Source organism: Macaca thibetana, chromosome 19, assembly GCF_024542745.1.
Source record: "Macaca thibetana thibetana isolate TM-01 chromosome 19, ASM2454274v1, whole genome shotgun sequence".
NCBI classification, from domain to species: domain Eukaryota; kingdom Metazoa; phylum Chordata; class Mammalia; order Primates; family Cercopithecidae; genus Macaca; species Macaca thibetana.
The window spans coordinates 38,883,108-38,910,052 of record NC_065596.1 but is presented as its reverse complement, the minus strand read 5'-3'; the positions used below and the strand labels follow the sequence as shown (position 1 = coordinate 38,910,052).

At 48.6% G+C, this 26,945-nt stretch overlaps 1 long non-coding RNA gene across 1 annotated transcript; it reads right to left on the bottom strand.

Annotated features, from left to right (window-relative positions):
• Positions 1 to 12,984: 12,984 nt before the first annotated feature.
• LOC126941950 (uncharacterized) lies at positions 12,985 to 20,145 on the bottom strand. The gene is made up of 6 exons (XR_007721461.1): positions 19,155 to 20,145; positions 17,638 to 18,863; positions 16,482 to 17,181; positions 15,341 to 15,372; positions 15,185 to 15,252; positions 12,985 to 13,231 (listed from the first exon to the last, which is right to left on the bottom strand). It is a non-coding gene; the product is annotated as an uncharacterized LOC126941950 (long non-coding RNA).
• Between the last annotated feature and the right edge of the window lie 6,800 nt (positions 20,146 to 26,945).

Below are 26,945 nucleotides of genomic sequence, written 5' to 3'. Positions count from 1 at the left end.
GCCGGCGCAGGCGCAGAGTCGCGCGCGCGGCGCGGCAGGGGCCCAGAGTCGCGCGCCGGCGCGGCGCAGGGCGGCGCAGGCGCAGAGTCGCGGGCCGGCGCGGCGCAGGCCCAGAGTCGCGGGCCGGCGTGGCGCATGCCAGCGCAGGCGCAGAGTCGTATGCCTGCACGGCGCAGGCGTAGAGTCGCACGCCGGCTCGGCACAGGCCGGCGCAGGGGCAGAGTCGCGCGTCGACGCGGCATGGGCCCAGAGTCGCGCGCCGCGGCGCGGCGCAGGCCAGCGCAGGCGCAGAGTCGCAGGCGGGCGCGACGCAGGCGCAGAGTCGCACGCCGGCTCGGCGCAGGCCGGCGCAGGCGCAGAGTCGCGCGTCGGCGCGGCAGGGGCCCAGAGTCGCGCGCCGGCGCGGCGCAGGGCGGCGCAGGCGCAGAGTCGCGGGCCGGCGCGGCGCAGGCCCAGAGTCGCGGGCCGGCGTGGCGCATGCCAGCGCAGGCGCGGCGCATGCCAGCGCAGGCGCAGAGTCGTATGCCTGCACGGCGCAGGCGTAGAGTCGCACGCCGGCTCGGCACAGGCCGGCGCAGGCGCAGAGTCGCGCGTCGACGCGGCATGGGCCCAGAGTCGCGCGCCGGCGCGGCGCAGGCCAGCGCAGGCGCAGAGTCGCAGGCGGGCGCGACGCAGGCGCAGAGTCGCACGCCGGCGCCGCGCAGGCCGGCGCAGGCGCAGAGTCATAGGCCGGCACGGCGCAGGTCCAGAGTCGCAGGCGCATAGTAGCAGGCGGGCGCAGGCGCAGAGTCATAGGCCGGCGCGGCGCAGGCGCAGAGTCGCAGACCGGAGCGGCGCAGGCGCAGAGTCGCAGGCGCAGAGTCGCAGGCCGGCGCAGGCGCAGAGTGGCGCGCCTGCGCGTCGGGGCGGAGGGGTGGTGGCGCAGAGCGCACACTGCGTGGGCCTGAGGGGGCGCGGTGCAGGCGCAGAGGCGCACGCTGCCGGGGGAGAGGCGCAGAGACGGGGGAACATCAGTAATCTGAAAAGCCGGGCTCGGGTGCCCGCTGGTTGCAGCCGCGCACTGCAGGGCCCTCTTGCTCAGGGTTTTTGTGCCACTGCGCCGCCTGCTGGCGCCTAGAGCCACTGCAGGGCCCTCTTTCTTACAGTGGTGGCCAGCGCCGCCTGCTGGCGCCGGGGCACTGCATGGCCCTCTTGCTCACAGTATAGTGACGGGCGCGCAGCCTGCTGGCACTTGGGGACATTGCAGGGCTCTCTGGGTCACAGTGTAGTAGCAACACTCCTGATGCTGGCAGCTGGGGACACTGCCGGGCCCTCTTGTTTGCCTTGCAGTGGGGGCACGCCCCCTTCTGGCCGCTGGGGGCACTACAGGATCCTCTTGCTCACAGTGGAGTGGCAGCACGCCCCGTGCTGCCAACCAGGACACTGCAGGGTCTTTTTGCTCATGATGTGGTGCCCGTGCGCCACCTGCTGGCAGCTAAGGACACTGCGGGATCCTCTTGCTCACAGTATAGTCGTCGTACGCCCCCTGCTGGAAGCTGGGGACACCGCCGGGCCCTCTTGCTGGCAGTGTCATCGCAGCACAACACCTGCAGGCAGATGGGGACTATGCAGAGCCCTCTTGCTCCAGGTGTGACGGCTGGCGCCCCCTAAAGGCCGCCTCCTCCACCGCTTAAAGTCGGAGCGCCAGTTATTAAGCGCCATCGGTTCTGGAAATTGATGTCCCGGTTCTTGTCTCACTTGGAAGAAAGATTTTCACCAAGAGGCAATACAAAGATGGCAGATAACTTCATTCAAAAAAATACAGTGTGAAGAGCTTATTGTAGAAAAATAGGAGTAGGCTGATCGTGCAGGAAAGCAGCCTGAGAGTCCTGTGCAGGGAATTTTATTTTGGACTTCTTCACATTCCTGCCTCTGTCTCAAGTCTCTGCCTGTTTTCTTTGCTTTTCCTGCTACTGCCTTAGGTCCCCAACTTGCCCCACTTAGGCTTGTGGGACCTCCTCACTGTTGGATGAGGCACGTGTGTGGTGATCCATCCGAATCCACAGTGGCAACGGGCTCCTTCCCGCCATCCCAGGCAGGCTGACGGTGGTCACATTTGGACCTACTGGGCCTATCTCTTTTCAATGTGCTTCTCTGCCCTAATCTGTACTTATGGTGCTAGGTTTCTTTTAGGAATGTCCCCTTTGTCCTTATCAGCATGTAGCTAGCAATATTATGACATTATTACTGCAGACTGAATGATGACTGGGGCATCTTAAGAGGATTTCTAGGGTGTTTCTTTCTGCATAGGTGCCTCTTCTCCCTCCTACCCACAAATGACAAGTGCCCATCCGCTCCAGCATTACAGATGCCACTAAATGTGAATTTTTCGTGGTCCCTCCAGGTGAGCTTTCCCAGACTTTCCCTTTTTCAGGAGCTCCGCCTCCTGTTCATGTCTAGCCATCTATCTGCTCTAACAGAGCCCACTACCCTGTGTCCTTCCCAAAAATAGTGAGGGAACGATTATTGGAAACCATAGGAAATGATATGCATGTAGATGAAAACTTTACAACTTACACAAATGATCACTCAAAATCATCCTTACACTAAAAATGCGAAACTATACAATTTCTAGAAGAAACTATGGAAGAAAAGCTATGTGCCTCTGGGTTTGGTAATGAATTTTAACAAATGACACACAAGGTTGATATACGCAGAAGAAATGACAATGTGGATTTCTTAATATTTACAGTTTATGCTCTGGAAAAGACCTTGTTAAGGGAACAAAAAGACAAGCCACATATTGAAAACAAATGGCAAAATACAGAACTGAGAATCTGTATTCAAAATATATACAAAATTCTTGAAACTAAACAATAAGTTAAACAGCTCAATTAAAAATGCACACAGTTCTGAACAGACACCTCACCAAAGATGATCTACGGATGGCAAGTAAACATACCAAAAGATACTCAACATACTAGAGAACGGAAAACCACAATGAGATAGCACAGCTGGTCTATATCTGTTAGAACTGCTAAACTCAAAAAAAATGACAAATTGCTGGAGGAAAAACAAGAACTCTTTTCATTGCTGGTGGAAGACGGTGTGTAAGACCAGAATATGCCACCCCAAAATATGATAGTAGGAAACCAGAATATGCCATCCCAAAATATGTCCCTTTGGCATAAGAATTATTCTGAGCTGATTACTTTGAAAAAATGCTAAAAAAGGAAGTTCTCAAAACAGAGTAGAAGTTACCCTTGTGTAAGGAAAATTTATATCTATAAAAGAAATCCCCATTTAAAAGATCTCTCTCTCTCTCTCTCTCTCTCTCTCTCTCTCTCAGCACCAACCAAGAAGAGAAGGATGACTAAATCACTAAAGAGTCTTATCAACAGAGAACGCATGGAGTTAAGTCTGTATAAGAAAACTTACCCTTGTCTACTGTGCTTTTTGCTTGTTACCTCCCCACTACTGAGCCTCAAATCTTCTTTCTTTAAGTTGAAGATAGCATTTACACTTCAACTGAAAGCCACCTGCTGGGGATTTACTCATTTTTCCCTGAGTATCTCCCATGTATCCATAAGGTATACATGTTTTTAAACTCGTCTACTTTTTTCTCATTTTAATCTGTAATTTGTTACAGAGGGTCCCATCTAAGAATTCCGTAAAGGTAGAGAGAAAATTATTTTTCCTCCCCTGTTACAAGTTGGGCAGTTTTTCCCAAAGCTAAACAAGTCTCACCTTACAATCCAAAAATCACATTCATAAGTATTTTGACAGCTACTTTGATATTATTTCCAAACAAAAGCTACCATGCAATTATGTACAGAAGCCCTATTCATAATGACCAAAGGAAAAAAAGGAATCAGAAAGTCTTACAACAGATGACTGTGTGGGAACCCACTCAGACATCAAGAGTTGTCATAGGGACTGTGCACGGTGGCTCATGCCTGTAATCCCAGCACTTTGGGAGGCCGAGGCAGGTGGATCATGAGGTCAGGAGATTGAGACCATACTGGCTAATGTGGTGAAATCTCGTCTCTACAAAAAAAAAAAAAAAAAAAAAAAAAAAAAAATTAGCCGGGTGTGGTGGCGAGCACTTGTAGTCCCAGCTACTCGAGAGGCTGAGGCAGGAGAATGGCATAAACCTGGGAGGTGGAGCTTGCAGTGAGCCAAGATCATGCCACTGCACTCCAGCCTGGGCAACATAGCAAGACTCTGTCTCCAAAAAAAAAAAAAAATAGTTGTTATAAAGATTATTTAAATGAAAACATTTGAGATACCGAAGATAAAGAAAGAAATCTTACCAGGACTTACTTTATCTAATTATAGCAGAGCTCCCAGAAAATACAGCTGCCATTAATCCCATCCAAGGAGTTTCTTTCAAATTCAGCTGCCAGGAAGACAGCCTACTCATTCCCATTAGCACTGATAAATGAAAATGAAATCGTAAGCTCCCAAATGACTGAACAGACCCACTCTTGGCTGAGGGGATCCCAGAGTGACTTTCAGAACTGAGTTCTTGGATTTACAGAGGGTACCATCTTAGAATTCTGTAAAGGTAGAGAGAAAATTATTTTTCCTCCCCTATTACAAGTTGGGCAGGGTGGGATGACAGGGGTCAGATACACCTCGTTATACCCCCTCCTTTGCTAACCATGATGAGGCTTTCTTCCCTAAGGCTTTAACGGAAACAAGCCTTTCAAAAGACTCCACCACTGATTTCAACCAACTGCCTGAAGCTGCCTCTCCTCTCTTGCCTGATAAGAGACCACCCATGATGGAGAGGTTCTGGACAGCATACACAGGATGCACAGAGCGAGTTTTCATATCCTCTGCTTCAACTTTTAATGTCAGAGGGCTGAAAACTCCACCCTGGGACCATGCTAACACTGCCATTTTTTTGTACATTTGACCCATGAAGGAGCAAGAAACTCAATTGCACATGCATGCATTTCTCCTTTCAGAAATATGCATGACTCCTCCTAGAGCTTATTAGATATGTGTATTTGGCCACGCCACTCAGTATGAATTATTGTTTCCTTTACCTCTCCCTTGAAGTGTCTGTTTCTGACTTCTGGCTGGAGGTTATGCTTCCTAGCCTGTCAGGAGTATCCTGCAGGCTGCAACCCTTTACAGGAAATAAATCTCTCACTGGGTGCAGTGGCTCATGCCTGTAATCAAAGCACTTTGGGAAGCCGAGGCGGATGGATCACCTGAGACCAAGAGATCGAGACCATCCTGGCCAACATGGTGAAACCCCGTCTCTACTAAAAATACAAAAATTAGCTGGGCATGGTGGCGCATGCCTGTAGTCCAAGCTACTAGAGAGGATGAGGCGGGATAATCGCTTGAACCTGGGAGGTGCAGCCTGCAGTGAGCCAAGATCACTCCACTGCACTCCAGCCTTGGCAACAAGAGTGAAACTCCGACTCAAAAAAACAAAAACATAATGAAATCTCTCCTTTCCGAATTTATGAAGCTCATCTTTCTTCATTTGACAGCATTAAAAAGCATTAAAAAGCATTAAAAAGTTCCATACTCTCCCACAGAAGACCTAGAAATCTTCATTTTGTTAATCATTTTGGATGCCTGAGAACTTGTAATCCAATGAGTAGAAATGTTGGTACCCCATTTATGGCTGTCATCCTGCCAGTTCTCGGGAGTTTGTATAAGTCTAAATCTGCAAGAGTCTCATCCCATAAGGACCCTTGTCTCTTTCTCTGTTGCCTTTGCCCACTGGCTCTGGCAACAGGGGTCTTTCTTTCTCCTTGGCTCTCTTTGGATGTGGGGGCTCCACCTTCTGTGCCACCTTAGGGAATGCCTTTTGCATGCATGGCTAAGTCATTATAAAGCCTACAGTTTGAGTAACACTTTGAGTGAGTACTCTCTGAAGCTGGGTTGGAATCTCAGGCTTCTTTGTCTGAAAGGTAACTCTTGGGATAGAAGTTTCTTATCCTAGCTTTGGTTTTGAGGCCTCTCTGTTCTCCTCTTGGGTTGGAAGTTATTCCTGTCTTTTTCTTTCATGGTGTCTCTGTGATCTTGCTCTTGCTCCTTTCATGGGAACTTCTCAGTTGACTACATTCTCCCTTCTCAAACCTCTGCTGACTATGTGTTCCACCAATATGGAACTAATTCTGGCCATCACGAGCATGTCACAGTGCTGCAGAGATTTTGTTTAGTGCCAGTTTTGGGGCTAGTTTATGGCCAGATTTGGGGGCTTGTTCCCAACAATTTGGGAAAACAAAGAGTGTGAGAAACAGGTAAAATTTAGATTTTAAAAAATGTTCAGGGCCAGGCATGGTGGCTCATGCCTGTGATCCCAGCACATTGGGAGGCTGAGGCAGGAGGATTAGAAGGTCAGGAGTTCGATAACAGCCTGGCCAACATGGTGAAACCCCGTCTCTACTAAAAATACAAAATTAGCAGGGTGTGGTGGCAGGTGCCTGTAGTCCCAGCTACTTGGGAGGCTGAGGCAGGAGAATCACTTGAAACCAGGAGGCGGAGGTTGCAGTGAGCCAACATCACATCACTACACTCCAGCCTGGGCAACAAGAGCAAAACTCCATCTAAAAAAAAAATCTTCATTCACCATAATAGGAAGTCATTAGATAATATCTGAAAACTCATAAATTTAAAAATTGCATAGGGCAGGGCACGGTGACTCACACCTGTAATCCCAGCACTTTGGAAGGTTGAGGTAGGCAGATTGCTTGAGTGCAGTAATTCTAGAGCAGCCTGGGCAACATGGTGAAACCCTGTCTCCATTAAAAGAAAAAAATACAAAAAATTGGCCAGGTATGGTGGCGTGTGACTGTAGTGCCAGCTACTCAGGAGGCTGAGGAGGTAGAATCACCTGAGCCTGGGCGGTGGAGGCTGCAGTGAGCCAAGATTGTGTCACTGCACTTCAGCCTGGGAAACCTCAGGGTCTGCAGACCCTGTCTCAAAAATAAATAAATTAGGTAAATAAATATTGTATAGTAAGATGTCAATAGACGATGGACTAGAAAGCTACAGCCCCTTCTTTCCCCACAGAGACACCAAGTTAACAACAATATACCGACAAGAATACCTCTGTGAGAATCCTATAAACAAGCTGAGAAATTAGAGCACCTAGGCCATTATAAAACCAAGAAGGGATTTCAGTGGAAAGGGAAGGACAATTCATAGCATTTGGTGTGTCCATTAGTGCTGCTCCCCTATGCCGTACAGTACAGAGCAATCAGGAGAAAATTCTTCACACTCAAGCTCTCCCCTTGGAACAGAAACAAAAGAGCTGCTCTTTCACCTAACATTTTGACTCGTGTGGGGGCTGTCCAGGGGGCTGCTTTCTGTTTCTGTTTCACCTGACTCAAAGCACTGATGGGATTAGCGCCAGAATTTTGGAAGCCACTAAAAACAGAGGGAAGAAGCACACTAGAGCTGCAGTTCTGCAGCCAGATGCCAGGAAGAGCAAGAGATCAAAACAGGTTCAAGAAGTTTTAGAACTCCAGCCAGGCGATTGGTGAAGGTCTTCCTCTGCATAAAGCCAGTATGCAAACACTGTAAGAGGTATTCGTTTTTTAGATATTCAAATCTCGGTTAAAAAAAAAGTTACAAGGCACACAAACAGAGAAACAAGGCCCAATAAAAGAACAAGATAAAACTCCAAAACTTGACCTCAGCCGGGCGTGGTGGCTCACGCCTGTAATCCCAGCACTTTGGGAGGCCAAGGCAGGTAAATCTCTTGAGGCCAGGAGTTTGAGGCCAGCCAGGCCAACATGGTGAAACCCCATCTCTACTAAAAATATAAAAGTTAGCTGGGGACTGCATAAAGAAAATGTGGCACATATACACCATGGAATACTATGGAGCCATAGAAAACAACGAGTTCATGTCCTTTGCAGGCACATGGATGAGGCTGGAAACCATCATCCTCAGCAAACCAACACAGGAACAGAAAACCAAACACCACACGTTCTCACTTATAAGTGGAAGTTGAACAATGAGAACAAAAGGACACAGGGAGGGGAACATCACACACCAGGGCCTATTGTGGGATTCGGGTCTAGCGGAGGGATAGCATTAGGATAAATGCCTAATTTAGATGATGGGCTGATGGGTGCAACAAACCACCATGGCACGTGTATACCTATGTAACAAACCTGCACATTCTGCACATATATCCCAGAACTTAAAGTATTTTAAAATATACATATAAAAGTCACAGGATGTTTGTGATAGTATCTATTACACTGATGTTGCCATCACATAGTTGACTATGTGGAGACTTCAAGTGAAATTTCTTGCAGTTGTTAGAGACATAGAAAATCTGTATTTCCAGGTAAAAACTCGAAAATTTTAGAAAAACATTCAGGATTTACAGTCTAGAGCTCTAACACTGGAATCTTTTCCAACTTTAAAGTTTAATGATTTACTTAAATCTAAAAATAGTAGGTTGCAGATATATTTAAATAGTGTGCCTAGGTAGTATGTTTATATATTAAGATTAAAATGGTCTTCTAAAGTTTACTAATTCTAATATAACCTTTATTGTTTCATGTAGACGTATCTTTCCGATTCCCAGGATAATTTAAACAATTCAAACCAACTATTGACTTAGTTCTAGATTGGGATAGCTATTTATGCATTCAAAGCTTTAGATATGTATTTCAAATTAGAAATGTGTGCTGGTTGTGGAAAGTTGACTTAGAGCCTCAGGTAAGTTTTGTTTTTGTTTTTGTTTTTTTGAGATGGAGTTTCACTCTTGTTGCCCAGGCTGGAGTGCAGTGGCACAATCTCGGCTCACTGCAACCTCCTCCTCTCAAGTTCAAGTGATTCTCCCGCCTCAGCCTCCTGAGTAGCTGGGATTACAGGCATGCACCACCACGCCCAGCTAATTTTGTATTTTTAGTAGAGATGGAGTTTCTCCATGTTGGTCAGGCTGGTCTCAAACTCCTGATCTCAGGTGATCCACCCGCCTCAGCCTCCCAAAGTGCTGGGATTACAGGCATGAGCCACTGTGCCCAGCCACCTCAGGTAAGTTTTTTTTTCCATGTGAACACATTGCTTTCGATTGCCCAGAGCAGATGATTAACTGTAAATATCACAATACATCTTACTGGGCATAATTAGATATATCTAGTCCTTGCTGTGACCTAAGAAAGGAATTCTTTTCATTAAAACTTTAATGTCTCACCCTGTTCATACAGTGGAGTTACTGATTCAGTTTGATGTGAATTCAGTCTTATAAAAGACCCATCATTATAACCTGCTCTTATGCTTCCTGTAGTATTGGAACTTCCAACTTGTAGGCAAAATAGATAATGCTTCATATTCTTAAAAACCACAAGAGGCCGGGCTCATGGCTCACTCCTGTAATCCCAGCACTTTGGGAGGCCGAGGTGGGCGGATCATGAGGTCAGCAGATCGAGACCATCTTGGCTAACACGGTGAAACCCCATCTCTACTAAAAATACAAAAAATTAGCTGGGCGTGGTGGCGGGCGCCTGTAGTCCCAGCTACTCGGGAGGCTGAGGCAGGAGAATGGCGTGAACCCGGGAGGCGGAGCTTGCAGTGAGCGAGATCGCGCCACTGCACTCCAGCCTGGGCAACAGAGTGAGACTCCATCTCAAAAAAAAAAAAAAAAAAAAACCACAAGAAATCTCCCTTTATTCATAATAAACATAGAATTAGGTATTCTATTAAACTGAACAAAGAACTAACTGGGAGTGACCGCATATGTTCTATCACAAATTGCCTGAATGTCTGAAAAGGTCAGTGGGCCGTTTCGCTCCGTGCTGTGCCACAGGCCAACCACGAGGGCTGTCAGTGACTCACTGCATGGGTCACCCAGGGCATGTGGTGCTGAGGCTGTCAAAGAGCAAGACAGGGCTGCATCTAAACTGAGGCCTCTGCTAAGTGTCCGAACTCGGGCAAGATGCTAAAGACTTTAGAGACGTTTCCTTTTCTATAGATGGGGTTATAACACTCACCCTGTCAGGTTCTCCTGCGTGTTGACAAGGCCGGCATGTGACACACCAGGGGCAGAGTTGGATGGGAACCATCTTCCTCAGACAACATGGTCCTCATAAGCATCAACAAAATAAGGAGAGCAGGAGAGCAGGGTGTCTCCAGCTGTGTCAGGACTGCAGCAGGGACTCAGCAACAGTCAGTCTCTTTCTCTTGTTTCATCCAAATCATACATTTTTTTAAAAAGGTGCGGTTATCATGGATGTTTATATTGATTCCTGGGATCAGGCAAATACACCTTTCCTTGTCATTCCTTCAAGAGTTATGTCCACACACAAATTTGCACACAAATGTTCAGAGCTTTATTCAGGATTACCAGAAACTGGAGGCAACCAACATGTCCTTCAGTAGGTGAATGGATAAATAAATTCTGGTACCTACAGACAATGGAATATCATTCAGTGAGAAAATAAATGAGCTATCTAATCATGAAAAGGCACACAGGGACCCAAAATGCATACCACTAAGTGAAAAAAGCCAAAAACGCTACATACTGTATGATTCCAATTACATGACATTTTGGAAAAGGGAAAATTACATAGATAGGGAAAAACAATCAATGGTTGACAGGGGTTGGGGAGAGGAAAGGATGGATGGGCAGACAGCCCTGGCTGCTTAGGGCAGTGAGACCACTGTGTGCGATTTCACCACAACAGTGGACCCATGACAGCGTGCAGATGCCCACACCCATTGAATTAGGACCACAAAAAGGTATTAATTACATCAACTATGAACTTTCATAATGAAATAAATGTTTTTTAAAAGTGGACAGTTTTGTTCAGTTACTGTCTACTTTCTGAAATGGAGACGGTGGAGTGCTTCCATGGTTGTAAGAATAAAAATAGCTTAGAGAATGTAGTAACTGAAATAGGTGCGTAAACATTGTTAAACTATTTTATTCTCATTAAAAAGCATTGCTTAAGTCTATTTATATTTAAAAATTGAGCAAGGAGTGCAAACACATTAATTCTCCTCTAGCTCCACTCAGAAGTCAGGACTGCATGCCTCCACTTGCACCTGCGAAACACAACAACCTTTTTCAGCGTCATTAAAATATTTCAATGGGAGGATTGACTTTAGACTCAACCTGTGTTTTCTCCCCTGGAAAACAAAGGTTTTATGAAACAAACAAAGCCTTTACCGTCCTCAAACGGAACACTCAGACATCTGTGATGTCTGCTGTAAGTGCCACCAGGCTCTCCTCTGAAATCTCGTAATGGGAAAATAGAGACTGTAGATTCTTTTAGAAAGGGGAGAATCAGAACTAATGTCGAAAGGCCACGTCCTCATTCATAAACATCTTCTTTTACAAATTCCACACGTTTAGTCACTTTGGGATTAATATGGGCCTATTTTAAAGTGCATTTGTTAATTTAGCATGAATTGTTCAAATTCATTCTGGATCCCGAGCCGATATCCAGCAATGCTGGGTGTGCGCCTGGGAGAGTCACCAGCCCTGATGAGCCTCAGGTTATTGTATTTATAAAATGAAGGTTCGGCTTGCTCCAGTTTTTTTTAAATCATTTTTAATAGTAAAAACTTTTTTTGTTGTTACATAAAAATGTACAAGAAAAATTCAAACATTACCAATGATAATCATTTTATTAATATAAATATTTTTGTGAGCTCAATTTATGACTTAATTATAAAACAAATAAGCAACATGAGGTGCCATTATAAAATATGGTAACCATACTTTCCTACTTCGTTTATATGTTATTGATAAATCTTGATGTGTACAGAAAAGTAGTTTCAAAGAATAATAATTTAAAATAATATCTTGGGCCGGGCGCGGTGGCTCAAGCCTGTAATCCCAGCACTTTGGGAGGCCGAGACGGGCGGATCACGAGGTCAGGAGATCGAGACCATCCTGGCTAACACAGTGAAACCCCGTCTCTACTAAAAAATACAAAAACTTAGCCGGGCGAGGTGGCAGGCGCCTGTAGTCCCAGCTACTCGGGAGGCTGAGGCAGGAGAATGGCGTGAACCTGGGAGGCGGAGCTTGCAGTGAGCTGAGATCCGGCCACTGCACTCCAGCCTGGGTGACAGAGCGAGACTCCGTCTCAAAAAATAAAAAAAATAAAATAAAATAAAATAAAATAAAATAAAATAAAATAAAATAATATCTTGACTTGTAATTTCAGGGACTTTTAAAAAATTCCTGCAACTGCTTTTTAAAGGTTCTAGAACAGTTTCTATGTCTTACAGCTAAATAACTACAAAGAGCTAACTCTTCTCACATTCTGTATTATAAATATAAGTCAAAAAAGGAACAAAATCATAAAAACACATGCATGAACAAATGGGCCTTGGCTCACATTTAATTGCATCTGCCAGTGCACATAGGTTATAGCAGAATTTTTGTGTGTAATTTTACGAGTGGATTTCTGTCAAAATAAAAATTGTCTACTATCTCTATTCAGTGGTATATTTGCACAAATGGTAAACATATTCATAGAGATAGTGGGATAAATTTATTTCATGGCTTACAAGAAGACAGGTTAAGTTGGGACATTTAATTGTTTCATTAATGCTACATTTTATAATGCGCTTGTATGGGCAAGGTATTTAAATGTATTATAACAACTTTTAAATGCTCAATGTTACAGATGGAATTACTAGAGAAAGTACTAACTGATATTTTCTTTGTGTGTGCTTTGAAGGCACAAGGAAATAATAAAGCAGCCCTTTTCCCTTTTCCCATCTATTTCCTGAAGGCCAAGCTGTGCTTTTGCAGATTAGGCCTCTCTGTAACACACACACACACACACACACACACGCGCGCGCGTATGGCCTTTATGGTTTTAAAGGAGGAAAAGAGAATTTGCCTGGATAACTGTCACCTAGGTATTTTCAGGGGAGATCTAGAATCATCTAAGGGGTTAAGCTGGACTAGCCAATGGAAAAACTAAATGAGGATGCCGGGGAGATGTTCCCAGAACAGTAGCATTCCTAATGGGCTAGGCCCTAGTCACATACAATTCCCCAGATGTGGTTGGTGTGGCCAAGGTTCTGGCATGTGACGGCTGCCTTCCTGGCACTTCTTATGCTGTGAGGAGCATCCCCTCCCCAGTGCCAGGGACAGTGGTCCTCTCACCCCCTTCAGAGTAAAGGGCCAGCAGTCGGCAGTCACAGGAAAAGTAGTGAGACAGGAAGGTGAGAAGCATGAAGTGCCACCATCCCAGCCTCCAGTGTCTGGCACAGAATATGACGAGGAATCTCTGTGAATTGGAATCTTCAATATCATCATACATGTGAGTTTCTGCTAGATATAATTTGACTTATAAAAAGAAAGAAATACGACCTTCTTATATCTGAATATTGTAGAAGAGTTAATGATTGTAACCTGCATGTTTTGAATTCTGAGATGCTGTTAAATCAATATTCATCACAAATGTATTGATAATTTTTTAGAATAACAGAAGAGATCTCATCATATTTAATGCAGTGTATCAATTGTAAGATGCATGCTAATTCCAGAAAAAGTAAAGCATAAAAAAAAAATCTGTCTTAGAATGGAAAAATACAGTAAACTATTTTTAACTAGAATTTAAATGCAACATTTTAGGATATGAAGCCATCAACTCATTTTGAAAACTACTGGCTCAGACGACCTCAGCAATAGGAAACCTCTAAAAGATCATGAATCTAATAATGAGATAATTTTCTGTGTCTTTGCCTGAGAGTCTGTCTGAAAGTGGTGCAGTTTTTACACAAGAGGAATAACGTGTCCCAGACTGAGAACGCTTCACGGGCCACCATTCTGGGCAGTGCTTCAGTGTGGAGTTTTAGCAGTGAGTATTCAGAAACAGTGGAATAATTTGAACTTTTTATGAAAAATATTATCTTGTTGGCCGGGCGTGGTGGCTCAAGCCTGTAATTGCAGTACTTTGGGAGGCCGAGACGGGCAGATCACGAGGTCAGGAGATCGAGACCATCCTGGCTAACACGGTGAAACCCCGTCTCTACTAAAAAATACAAAAAACTAGCCGGGCGAGGTGGCGGGTGTCTGTAGTCCCAGCTACTCGGGAGGCTGAGGCAGGAGAATGGCGTGAACCTGGGAGGCGGAGCTTGCAGTGAGCCGAGATCGCGCCACTGCACTCCAGCCTGGGAGACAGCGACACTCCGTGTCCAAAAATAAAAAAATTTAAAAAAAAATTATCTTGTCTATTTTCCTTTAAATATGCAGCAGAAGTTTACTATTATACAACTAAATTATGCGGGTTCACTAATTGCCCACTTATTCTACCTGGATTAACATGTGGTTTATTTCACCTTGATGTTTTTAAAGACACGCATGTGCTGTGTGAGGGTTAGAACATGAGCCATAAACAAGGAGGCTTGAGATGGCAGCGCCTCCCCAAAAATGCGGTACCCCAGGGCCTGCGCAGGGAACACTGCTTTGAACCTTAACACTTCTGAAATGGCTGGACATCTCTGCATGAGCTGTGCTTACCCACTTGTTCCATCTATTCTTATATTTTACAAGTATTTAGTAAATTCTTGAGCTAGGCCATGTGGTCTACCAAAGGAATAAGACATCTGTTGTTATTATTTTATTTTATTTTATTTTATTTCAATAGTTTTGGGGAACAGGTGGTTTTGGTTAAATGCTAAAGTTCTTTATTGATGGTTTCTGAGATTTTGGTCCACCCATAGCCCAAGCAGAGTACAATGTACCCAATGTGTAGGGTTTTATCCCTCACCTCCCTCTCACCTTTCCCCCTAAGTCCCCAAAGCCCACTTATCATTCTTAGGCCTTGGAATCATCATCATAGCTTATGTCCCACTTATAAGTAAGAACGTACAGCGTGGAGGTTAGGTCAGCAGAGGGCTACAGGGGACTGGTGGGGCAGGCTAGGACATAAAAGAGGGCCAAGAGCCAGGGTTACCCGGGAGAGGGTGGACGCATTTTGCCAAGCACCCTAACCCTAAAAACTGTAACCCTTACCCTTAACCCCAACCCTAAACCTAAACCTTAACCCTAACCTTTAACACCTTACCATAACCCCAAACCTAACCCCTAACCATAACCCTAAAACGCTAATGCTAAAATCCTAACCCCTAACACTAAACCCTAATCATAACCCTAAACACAACCCCAACCCTAACCCTAACCCTAACCACAATCCCAACCCCAGCCCCAAGCCTAACCTTAACCCTAATCCCTACCCACAGCCTTTCTTACCTTCTACATCTGTCCAGATTCTCCAGTAGAAGCAGGGACGCTTGGTTCCCAGGTGTGCACCACTGCATCTGGCACAGGACTCCGTATCAGTCCCCAAATAAGCACCTGAATGCTCACAGTGCAGCCATGCAGTGGAAGCCCAGGGTGTATTCTCACCTCCAGAACCAGGGCCCAGCACCTGCATCAGGCTGATCAGGGCTGAAGTGAGCTGTGGCACTCAAGGTCTTCGTAAGACCAAGGCCACGTTGTGCCTCCTATCACAGAGCGAGACGCAGCAGCCTTCAAAGTCAAGGGCCCTTCCCTGATGACACTCCGAGCACAAAGTACTGGACTTTCACACAATGAGGCTGCACACATTATTCTGTTTAAATCCCCACCTAGGCCACTGGGAGAAATGGTGATAGAGGGACCCTCGTGTTGCCCTGTGGTATACGTGCTCTGGTTCATACGACTGCAAGCCATTTACAAGAAACTCAAGCTGAAATGCTACTTGTTTCCAACTTTTTGTTTGCAGAGGATTTACAATTTACACTCCAAAACAGACAGCCAAAGAGCACACTACTTCTCCTCTGAAGTCGCTCTGAGGGCCTCCGCATCAGTCCTACAACTGGAAGATTGGTGGACAAGAACTGGGATGTTGATGGGGCACTGGATACTTGCTGGACACCAACCTCCTCTCACCTAACCTTATAGATGGCCCAGATCTCACCTGCCCAAATCAGACATTTTAACACACACAGCTCTCAACAGCAGGACTTACAGACACAAAACTCCAAGGTAAAGGATTGTCTCAACTCCTTGGTGTCTCAACGAACTAAAACACTGCCTAGCACAGGTGCACCATCAACCTTATTCACTAAATAAACCTCTGTATATTTTATTCATCTTTGATTGTGGAAATGATATAATGAACAAAAAGATGTTTTATAAATTGAACTACAGACCTTTGAGGTCTCTTCACAGGATCCTATCTGGTGGACCCCCAAATCTGCCAACACAGAGAAGTCATTCGTAAACACGTGCAGGGCAGAGGCCAGACAAAACCACCTCTCTCAGCCTCAAAGTGGCCTGGCAGTCACAGGAACGGCCATGTGGGGTCTGGCCTGTACGAGGAAGTCAGGCCTTTGGTTTGAGGCACCCTACTGCACCACAAAACCAAGTTCTGCCTAACAAAGAAAAAACAGCCCACTCACTCTCCCTAATATCCAAGCTGGTAATCTAAGAGCAATATCTGCTTGACACCCCTCCTGCTCCGCCCTCCACATCCAAGCTATCACCAAGGCCCTGGCAATCCTACCTCCTAAATGTCTCTCAAATCCACTTCTCTCCCTTCGGAGTCCAGGCCACCAGCATGACTTCTGCATGTGTGTAGCAGCCTCCTCGCAGGATCTAAACATGCAAATCTAGTCATAGGCTCTGTGAAAAGAAAATCTTGGGGCCCCAAAATTACTAAGCTAAAGGAAAAAGTCAAGCTGGGAACGGCTCAGGGCAAACCTGCCTCCCATTCTACTCCAAATCACCTATCTCCTCACTAAGATAGGTGCACATCCGATTGCCTCCTTTGGAGAGGCTAACCAGAAACTCAAAACAATGCAACATTTGTCTCTCACCTACCTGTGACCTTGGAAGCCCCCTCCCTGCTTCCAGTTGTCCCCACCTTTCCCGACAGAACCAACTGTCTCCCTAAAATGTATAAAACCAAGCTGTGTCCCGACCACCTTGGGCACATGTCGTCAAGACCTCCTGAGGCTGTGTCACGGGCACGCGTCCTCAACCTTGGCAAAATAAACTTTCTACATTGACTGAGAACATCTCAGATATTCAGGGTTCACAAGTCCATGCATGGGGACGTCCCCTGGGGTAGCGCCCCTCTCCACTGAGCTCACTCGCATCCTCCTTGTGCGTTTTCTTCAGATGAAATTTCACAGCTACTTGGTCCACACCTGTCGGCCCTACAGGAAATGGTGTTCTCCACAGGAACATGGGCGGCGTACCTGCTGGGTTGTGTGGAGAAGACCAGGTTCCTCTCCTAATTCCCGCTCAGTTAATAACAAATGTCAACAAGTCGAGAAATTTGCTAACTCGAACCCTAACCCAACCCTACCCCAACCTCAACCCCAACCCCAACCCCAACCACAACTCCAACCCCAACGCCAAACTCAACCCCAACCCAACCACAACCCTAAACCCAACCCCAACCCCAACCCCAACCCTAACCCTAACACCAACTCCAACTCCAACCCCAACCCTAACCCTAATCCTAACTCTTAACCCTGAACCCTAACCCTAACCCTTCACCTTAACCCTAACCCTAACCCTCCCTCCTCCTCCAGGAAGCCCTCCTGAGTCCACGCCCAGAGTCCAAGCAGCGCCTGTGTCTTGAACATTCTGTCTTTCCTCCATGTGCCAGCCCAGCCTCATCATGGGACCCTGAGTCACTTCAGGCTACTCACCGCTCCGCCAGCACAGGGCCTGGTGCTCACAGCAGCCTCAGCCAAGGTACAGATGGTGACATCTGCCCAGGACAGAGCCAACTCCCGACAGCATGTGCCTGAAGGCCTTTCAGCAGCTACAGAGACTGGGCATTCCCACCACACACACACACACACACACACACACACACGAGTCGCTGTCAGGACTGGTGACTTTCAAAGCACGGGGCTAAGGCTAACAGACCAGGATCCTTCCATGGGGCCACAGGAGGCCCCCACCTCCAAAAGGAAGCTGTTCCCTTGGTGAGACCAGGAACCTCCATCCCATGCACCACACACACCACACCCTCCATCACTGCACTGCTCCCTGGAGAGCAACCTCCGGCACCAGATCCCCACCAGAGGGTCTAAATAACCCCTGGTAGGTGACTTTGTTCTCTAGGTTAGAGCTGGTGCCTGCAACAGGATGACAATCCAGGGCAAAGTCACAATCTGTGGTCTGTTCAGCCTTGTTCTCAGCTGCCCAGGCTCTTGATGGTCACACCTACCACCCTGGGGAAAGAGGGGGACTCTGCCAAGAATCAGGTGCCCGGTTTATGGTTCAAATTAAATGTTTGCACAAAAATCTTGAAAACCAGTCTCGTCACTGAGAAAAGGATTTTTTCTGCATAGTAAGCTGGAGCAGCAGTGTGGAGGGGGCATCCTTGCCGCACAGGGCCCCGGGATACCCTAGAGAACAGGGAGGGAAGATCCTGGAGAAGAGAGGTCAGCTTGGCCCAGAACCCAGGGAGGGGCCCTCACTGCTTCTTGTCCTTTGCCCAAAGTGAGGAGTCTGAGGGGAAAAACCAGAGACCACTCACTGGAGTCCTCCCTCTCCCACTCCTCCCACCCACATCCTCCCACCCTCGTCCTCCTCCCACCCCCCTCCTCCCTCTCCCGCTCCTCCCACCCAGGGGGCACGAACCGCCAGCCCAGCAGGGAGGGGAGGGCCTGATGCAACCCCCAAGTTGCTCACTGGTTCCTGGGCTGTGGGAGCCCAACAGGGCCACAGAGGGGGAAGTGCAGAGCTCACTCCTCAGCTGTGGTTCTGGCATGCGTTCCAGGGGGACCAGGGGACCAGGCAGAGCAGGAGCCCAGAGGCAGTGAGAGCCCCGAGGGCAGTGCACACACCACAGACCCTTCCCCACGGCCACAGGACAGACACCTTCGCAGAAGGAGGAGGTGAGGCACATGGTGGGTGCAGACAGCTGCAAACCAGAGGGGACAGAGATAAGTCATGAGACATTTACATTTTTCCATCAACAATGGAACTGGAGACATGAGAACAAAAAGAAATCAGCAATGGAAAATAAAGCTAGTTTTTCCCCATTTGAGATACAGCGTGTAAATCGAAATACACTGAATATACAAAAAAGGCTCCAAGCACTGACAAGGCTCCCTTACTGGCCGCCAAACCTCCATGGAAGCCAACATCTCGGGCAGGCCAGAGCTCTGGGCAACACCTGCCCCCGACGCCCTGCCGTGGTCTCCGCACACACCTGGAAGTTCCCATTGTGCACACTGTAGAGGGTTGGAAGAACACCGCTGGAGAGGACACGTTCTGGTAGAAGGTTCTCTTCACCTGAGGCCAGCAGAGGCCAGTCAGAGGCCTGTGGGGACCCAGGCAGCCTGAGGTCACTGCAGAGGCTGAGCTTCCTTCCATCAGCAGGAGGCCCGCCCACCTCGTCCCTGACACCGCCTCCCTCCGATCTCATCACATCCTGCTGGGGGTCAATGGGGGCCAGTGGGGTGCCCACAGGGAGACGATCTGGCATGAGCCAGTGAAAGAAGTGGAGATAGAGCAAAGTGGAGGGAATTGCAGGATCTTAGGAGGAGAAATAGAGGGATGTGTGGCTGGATGAGATCTGAGGGGTGACCCCTGAGGTGGGGAAACGGGAGACAGCTTTACGGGGAGGTTGTTGAAGTCTATTTGGCCTGTGTAATGCTCCTCCTCTGCCACATCATCCTCCAGTGTGGCCATCTGAACATGCAGCCTGGCCTCATGGATAAAGCCAGAGTCCAGCTCAAAGGCTTCAAGTATGAGCCAGGTCACCCTGACAAAGTGATCCCTGTGCTAGGCCCGCTGTGGGGGTGGGGACAGTTACCAGGTGCTGAAGGGGGCTGCGTCCCTCAGCCCTCGAGAATACACACATGCACATGCTCACATAACACACCCAGGAACACGCCTGTGTTCACACAGGCACACTCACCACATTCACGTGCACACACACACAGGGAAGGCACACACACACACAGAAACAGCTGTGTTTGCCCACACACATATGCACACACAGGTAAACATGTCTACAGGCACACACTCATCGCACTTGCATGCACACTCATATACACAAGTATGTGCACAGAAGCAACTCACCACACTCACATACACCAGGTGTGCTCAGAAGCACACTCACCACATTCACATACACAAGTGTGCACAGAAGCAACTCACCACACTCACACAAGTGTGCACAGAAGCAACTCACCACACTCACAAAGTGTGTACAAAGCAACTCACTACACTCACATACACAAGTGTGCACAGAAGCAACTCACCACACTCACATACACAAGTGTGCACAGAAGCAACTCACCACACTCACAAAGTGTGTGCAAAGCAACTCACTACACTCACATACACAAGTGTGCACAGAAGCACACTCACCACACTCATACACAAGTGTGTGCACAGAAGCAACTCACCACACTCACACACACAAGTGTGCACAGAAGCACAGTCACCACACTCACATATACAAGTGTGCACAGAAGCAACTCACCACACTCACATACACACTCATACACATAGGCAAGCCCATGTGCACACTCACAGATACAAACACAAGGCACACAGGTACACTTTCATACAAAGGGAAGGCAAGGGGAGGAGGGAGGGAGGGAGGAAGGGAGGGAGGGAAAGGGAAGGGAAGGAAAGGAAGAGGAAAGGAAAGCAAAGGGAAAGGGAAAGGAATGGAAGGGAAGGGAAGGGAATTAGAAAAAGAAACTTACAGTTTTGTTAATCCTCTACTGTTAATTTTTTCTTTCATTAATTTATCTTAACCATTATTTGTCTGTGAAAACAACAAGCTGAACTCCAATGCCTTTTTTTGTTTTTTGTTTTTTTTTTTTGGAAGTAAGGTCTCACTCTGTCACCCAGGCTGGAGTACAGTGGCACGATCATGGCTCACTGCAGCCTCGACCTCCCAGGTTCAAGCAATCCCCCAGCCTTAGCCTCCCAAATAGCTGGGACCACAGATGTGCACCACAATGCCTAGCTAATGTTATTTTTGGTAGAGATAGGGCCTCACCACGTTACCTAGGCTGGTCTTGAACGTCTGGGCTCAAGCGATCCCCCTACCTTTTTTTCCTAAAGTGCTGCGATTATAGGCCTGAGCCACCAAGCCCAAGCTTGCAATGCCTTTCTTCACAAGATTTAATTCTGCCGGCAGGAGTATGTAGCATGACCTTCACGTCTATGCTACCTCTTCAGCTCCTCCAGCATGTTGTGCTTTGCTCCATGTCAGATACTGCCATGAGCCTCATGCAGCATGTCACATGCGTTCTCATTTTTCGCACAGTAGCAAAAGTTGCTGTTGCTTCTGAGAGGGGATGCTCAGCATTTCCTCACTCCCAATGCAAAGAGCATCCAATTGCTTCAGGTGGCAGAGCAAGAGGGAAGAACTCCTCTTTTCTTGGCCTTTTTCATTTGTTTGACTATCTCGTTGTATTTGTCACTTGTCAAGTACATAGAATTATCTCTCTCTTTGGAGAATGGAATGTGAAAGCAGTGATAAAAACTTCTGCTTGATATCATAGCCAAGGTCCACCCCAATGTGGCTGGGAGCTGTGACAATGACAATAGGAAGCTGTGCTGACAGGAAACTGTAACGCATGCCCAGGAAAGACTTCAGGTTACTGAAAACTGCCCAGTCTCCCTGCCTGGCACACACTAACCAGCGGATGCCAACTGATGTCAGTGTGACTCCCCGCATCTGACTAATACACCCCAAGACGCTATTTGTTTGCTGTTGTTTGTGACAAGGTCTCACTCTATCACCCAGACATCAGTGCAGTGCCACAGTCACAGCTCACTGCAGCCTCAACCTCCTGGGCCTAACCTCAACCTTCCTGCCTCAGCCTCCTGAGCAACTGGGTGTAGGGTCCAGCTCTACAGGGCTTAGTGGGTGTTCTTCCCCTGTGTGGAGACAAGAGATTGTAATAAATAAAGACGCAAGACAAAGAGATAAAGAGAAAACAGCGGCCGGGCACAGTGGCTCAAGCCTGTAATCCCAGCACTTTGGGAGGCTGAGACGGGAGGATCACCAGGTCAGGAGATCGAGACCATCCTGGCTAACATGGTGAAACCCCGTCTCTACTAAAAAAATACAAAAAAACTAGCCGGGCGAGGTGGCGGGCGCCTGTAGTCCCAGCTACTCGGGAGGCTGAGGCAGGAGAATGGCGTAAACCCCAGAGGCAGAGCTTGCAGTGAGCTGAGATCCGGCCACTGCACTCCAGCCTGGGCGACAGAGCGAGACTCCGTCTCAAAAAAAAAAAAAAGAGAAAACAGCTGGGCCGGGGGAACCACTACCATCAAGACATGAAGACCGGTAGTGGCCCTGAACGGCGGGTGCACTGATATTTACTGCACACAAGACAAGGGGGCAGGGTAAGGAGGGTGAATCTTCTAAGTGATTGACAAGGTGAAGCAAGTCATGTGATTACCGGATAGGGGGCCCTTCCCTTTTAGGTAGCCAAAGCAGAGAGAGAAGGCAGCATACGTCAGCATTTTCTTCTATGCACTTTTAAGAAAGATCAAAGACCTGAAGACTTTCACTATTTCTTCTACTGCTATCTACTACAAACTTCAAAGAGGAACCAGGAGTACGGGAGGAACATGAAAATGGACAAGGAGTGTGACCACTGAAGCACAGCACCACAGGGAGGGGGTTAGGCCTCTGGATGACTGCGGGTAGGCCTGGATAATATCCAGCCTTCCACAAGAAGCTGGTGGAGCAGAGCGTTCCCCGACTCCTCCAAGGAAAGGAGACTCCCTTTCGCAGTCTGCTAACTAATGGGTGCCTTCACAGATACTGGCGTTACCACTTGACCAAGGAGCCCTCAAGTGGCCCTTATGCGGGCGTGACAGAGGGCTCACCTCTTGCCTTCTAGGTTACTTCTCACAATGTCCCTTCAGCACCTGACCCTATACCCGCCCGTTATTCCTAGGTTATATTAGCAATGCAACAAAGAGCACTATTAAAAGCTAAGGATTAATAATGTTTATAATAATGATTGATAATTGTTCACGATCATCTCTATATCTAATTTGTATTACGATTATTCTTATCCTAACTATTTTATTCATTATACGGAAACAGTTTGTGCCTTCGGTCTCTTGCCTCAGGAACTAGGTAATCCTCCACCCACAACTGGAACTATAAGTGCATGCCACCACACCTGGCTTTTTTTTTTTTTTTTTTTTTTTTTAGAGACAGGGCCTTACTATGTTGCTCAGGTTAGTCGCAAACTCCTGGCCTCAAGCTATCCTCCTGCCTCAGCCTCCTAAAGTGCTGAGATTACAGGTGTGAGCCAATGCACCCACCCCAAAGGTGGTGTTCAAAGTTGATTTCTCATCCAACTCTGATTCTAGACTGAATGGCACAGACCCTCAAATGTGAGGTGCTGACTAGCAATCCAGGAATCCAGAAATATACCCATGATGGACAGCCCAGAGAAAGCCCCAGTGTTGGTGCAGAAGCCGCCTGCTCAGGTGCAAGAGGCCTAGGACTTCGGAGTGTTCCTCACATGCATGTTATCTGAGGTTAGGTCTGGGAATGCCTCAGCCAGGTGCGCAGAGATGTGTATGGAGAGCAGGTGGGAGACATGGGCACCTGGACTCCCCAGCAAAACCTTCAAGACAAGCTTAGTGCAACCAATCCCCTGGGCTGTTCATAACAACCCCTCTCTGGTCCTGCAGAAGGGAGGTAGACTCATATAGAGGCTTCCTGGCAGGACCCTACAGCTGGAGACAGAGGCCACCCACTTAAGGACCTGCATCCTGCAATGAAGCCAACTCATGCCCTGAAACCCAAGTCCTTACCCAAATGGATCACATCCCCATGGCTTTCCCATGTGCTGTCCCTGCAAGCCTCTTTCTGAGGGGCATCAGGTGGCCCCTAGTCCTCCCTTGTGGGATCTAGGGCCTTGTGTCCAAATGCCACCCTTTCCTTGGAATGAGCCCATATCCATGGGAAAAAGAGAGTCTAGGGGGTGTCACAGGAGTCCAGGGGAAAACAGCAGAAAGGAGTGCAGGGCAGAGACAGCAGGGAGAGTGGGGAGACAAGAAGAGAGAGGGAGAATGAGCACCCAGGCCTGGCCAGGGGATGCCTGCAACCATGCGGATACCCCATAACAGGGCTGGGATGCCAGGAGGGCAGAGCCCAGCTGTGCTGCCTCACTAGCTCACCTACCACAGGTCTGCTAGGGCAGAGCATCATTTCAGAGGAGAGCATGGCAAGAAGCATCCAGGGCCCAGGAGGAACAGAGCTGGATGGTGTGCGGCTGGGAAGTCCTCCCACTCAGACCCACATTTGAATCTCTTTGGGGGCTCAGTTGGCTCAGTCTTTGCAGTCTGCAGGATTGAAGGTCAGTGGAAAGGTGAACTGAAAATAAGCAGGATGTCCATCTATCCCTGCTAGCCCTACTTCTGGACACACGGAAGGCTCAGTGAAGTGGGGATAGACTCCAGGAAGACCACGGAGGGAGACGCTGCACAGTGAACCTGGCTTTCTCCTGGGCTTCCACTAGGTCACTGGCACACTGTGCTCCAAGGGCCCCAGGCGGTCATAAGTTACGCTTGAGAGTTCATGGAAGCTTTTGAGAACCGTGTATTTGAGATGGAAGTTCACTTGAGATAATAAATTAACACAGATTAAAAAAATATTTGCAGAATTAAAGGGCCGGGCGTGGTGGCTCATGCCTGTAATCCCAGCACTTTGGGAGGCTGAGGCGGGTGGATCACGAGGTCAGGAGATCGGACCAACCCGGTTAACATGGTGAAACTCCGTCTCTATTAAAATACAAAAAAAAAAAAATTACCCAGGCATGGTGGTGGGCTCCTGTAGTCCCAGCTATTCGGGAGGCTGAGGCAGGAGAATGGTGTGAACCTGGGAGGCGGAGCTTGTAGTGAGCTGAGATCGTGCCACTGCACTCCAGCCTGGGCGACAGAGCAAGACTCCTTCTCAAAAAAAAAAAAAAAAATCTGGGGAATTAAATATAATGAAGTGGGAACATTCAGAACAGTACCACTTTCACTGAGGGAGACAGACAGGAGGATCTTCTTTCCCCCAACAAAGTCCTGTGCCTCAGAACTCCCACCTCCAGCTCACACCCAGGCCCTACTTGGGACCTCTCTTCCCCTTGAAGAGCTCCTGGTAGCAGCTGATCATGGTGCTGATGCCCTGACGGATGTTGAGACTTTGCTTCAAGTTGGGATCACTGTCACTGATGATCTGCAAGCCAGCACCAAAGTGTGCAACGGCCTTGGCCAGGTGCCCGGCCGTGAGCTGGCGGCACACTGGCAAGCTGTCCTCGCCCTCCTCCCGGGACGCCCGCTCCTGCTCCCATCCCATCAACTCCTCGTTGGACAGATCCGCCCCACGGCACTGCAGCAGCTCCCTCGTGTTGGCCTCTGCCACCTCTACAAAACCTGCACTGTGTGCCAACACCATGATGTCGCCCTGGATCTGCAGGAGAGTTTCCATGAGCCAGATGCCCACATTGCCATGGACGCGCTTGGGCCATAGCTTCTTCCACCTTCCGTTCAGAGCAACTGGTAGGAAGTCAGGCATGGTGGCTCACGCCTGTAACCCCAGCACTTTGGGAGGCCAAGGCAGGCGGATCACCTGACGTCAGGAGTTCAAGAGCAGCCTGGCCAACTTGGTGAAATCCTGTCTCTACTAAAAATATTTTTAAAAATTAGCTGGGCATGGTGGCGAGGGCCTGTAATCCCAGCTACTCAGGAGGCTGCGGCGGGAGAATCACTTGAACCCGGGAGGCGGAGGTTGCAGTGAGCCGAGATCGCACCACTGCACCACTCCAGCCTGGGCGACAGAGCGCTATTCCATCTCAAATTTAGGGAAAAAAAAAAGATCAGTTGGTGGCTCACGCCTGTAATCCCAGCACTTTGGGAGGCCTAGGCAGGCGGATCACGAGGTCAGGAGATCAAGACCATCCTGGCTAACACGGTGAAACCCTGTCTCTACAAAATACAAAAAATTAGCTGGGTGTGGTGGCGGGCGCCTGTAGTCCCAGCTACTCAGGAGGCTGAGGCAGGAGAATGGCGTGAACACAGGAGGTGGAGCTTGCAGTGAGCCGACATCAGGCCACTGCACTCCAGCCTGGGCAACAAAGCCAGACTCATCTCAAAAAAAAAAAAAAAGAGCAACTGGTGGGAGTTCCTCCTGGGGCTCGGACTCAGAGATATTGTAGACAGTGTCGAGGACGGGGTAGTCCTTCCAGAAGTCCCTTACTGTCGCCTGCTAGTCTGGGCCGTCCGCCTTGGCCGTCAGCAGGCAGAAGATCCTCCGCAGGTACCAGGCCTTGAGAGGCCGCTACATCCCGGTTCACGGGCTGGATGAAAGCCGTGGTGATCTTGGCAGGTATCCCATGCGCATGTGGTGCAAGGGCTCCTCCAAGTTCCCAGGGTGGCCGGGAGTGCTGTCCAGGATAAGCAGCACCTTGTAGGAAAGGTCGTGCTGGGTGCAGCACCTCGCCACTGTGGGGCAGAAGTGCAGGAACCACTCCTGGGAGAGGCTCGTGGTTACCCAGGCTTTCCTGTGCGAGCACCACACCACGGGCAGGTTGGACTTGGAGGAGCCCTTGAGGAAACACGGGTTCTCCGAGGGGTACCCCAGCAGGGCCTTCAGCTTGAAGTCTCCGGCCGCGTTGCCACCGAGCAGCAGGGTCAGGAGGTCTCCGGCGCCTTTGACCCAGGGGCCGACTCATCTTCCACAGGAAAATGAACGTCCTCTCGGCAGGCGCTTACAGAAGAACCTGGGCTTATCCATGTTGAACACCAGCCAGGGTGTGTAGCCGCCCTCTGGGATCAACCTGCGCGTTAGCGCTGGGTTCTTGTGCGCAGCCTCCCGGTCCGCACCTGCGGCGGGGCGCTGGCCCGGATGCTACTCAAGCCGTGGCGCGCCTTGAAACCAGCGAAGTACCCTCGACTCGCCCTGAAGCTCTCGGGCTAGGCGCCCTTGCCCTGCTCCTGCTTGAGGTTCTTTTTTTTT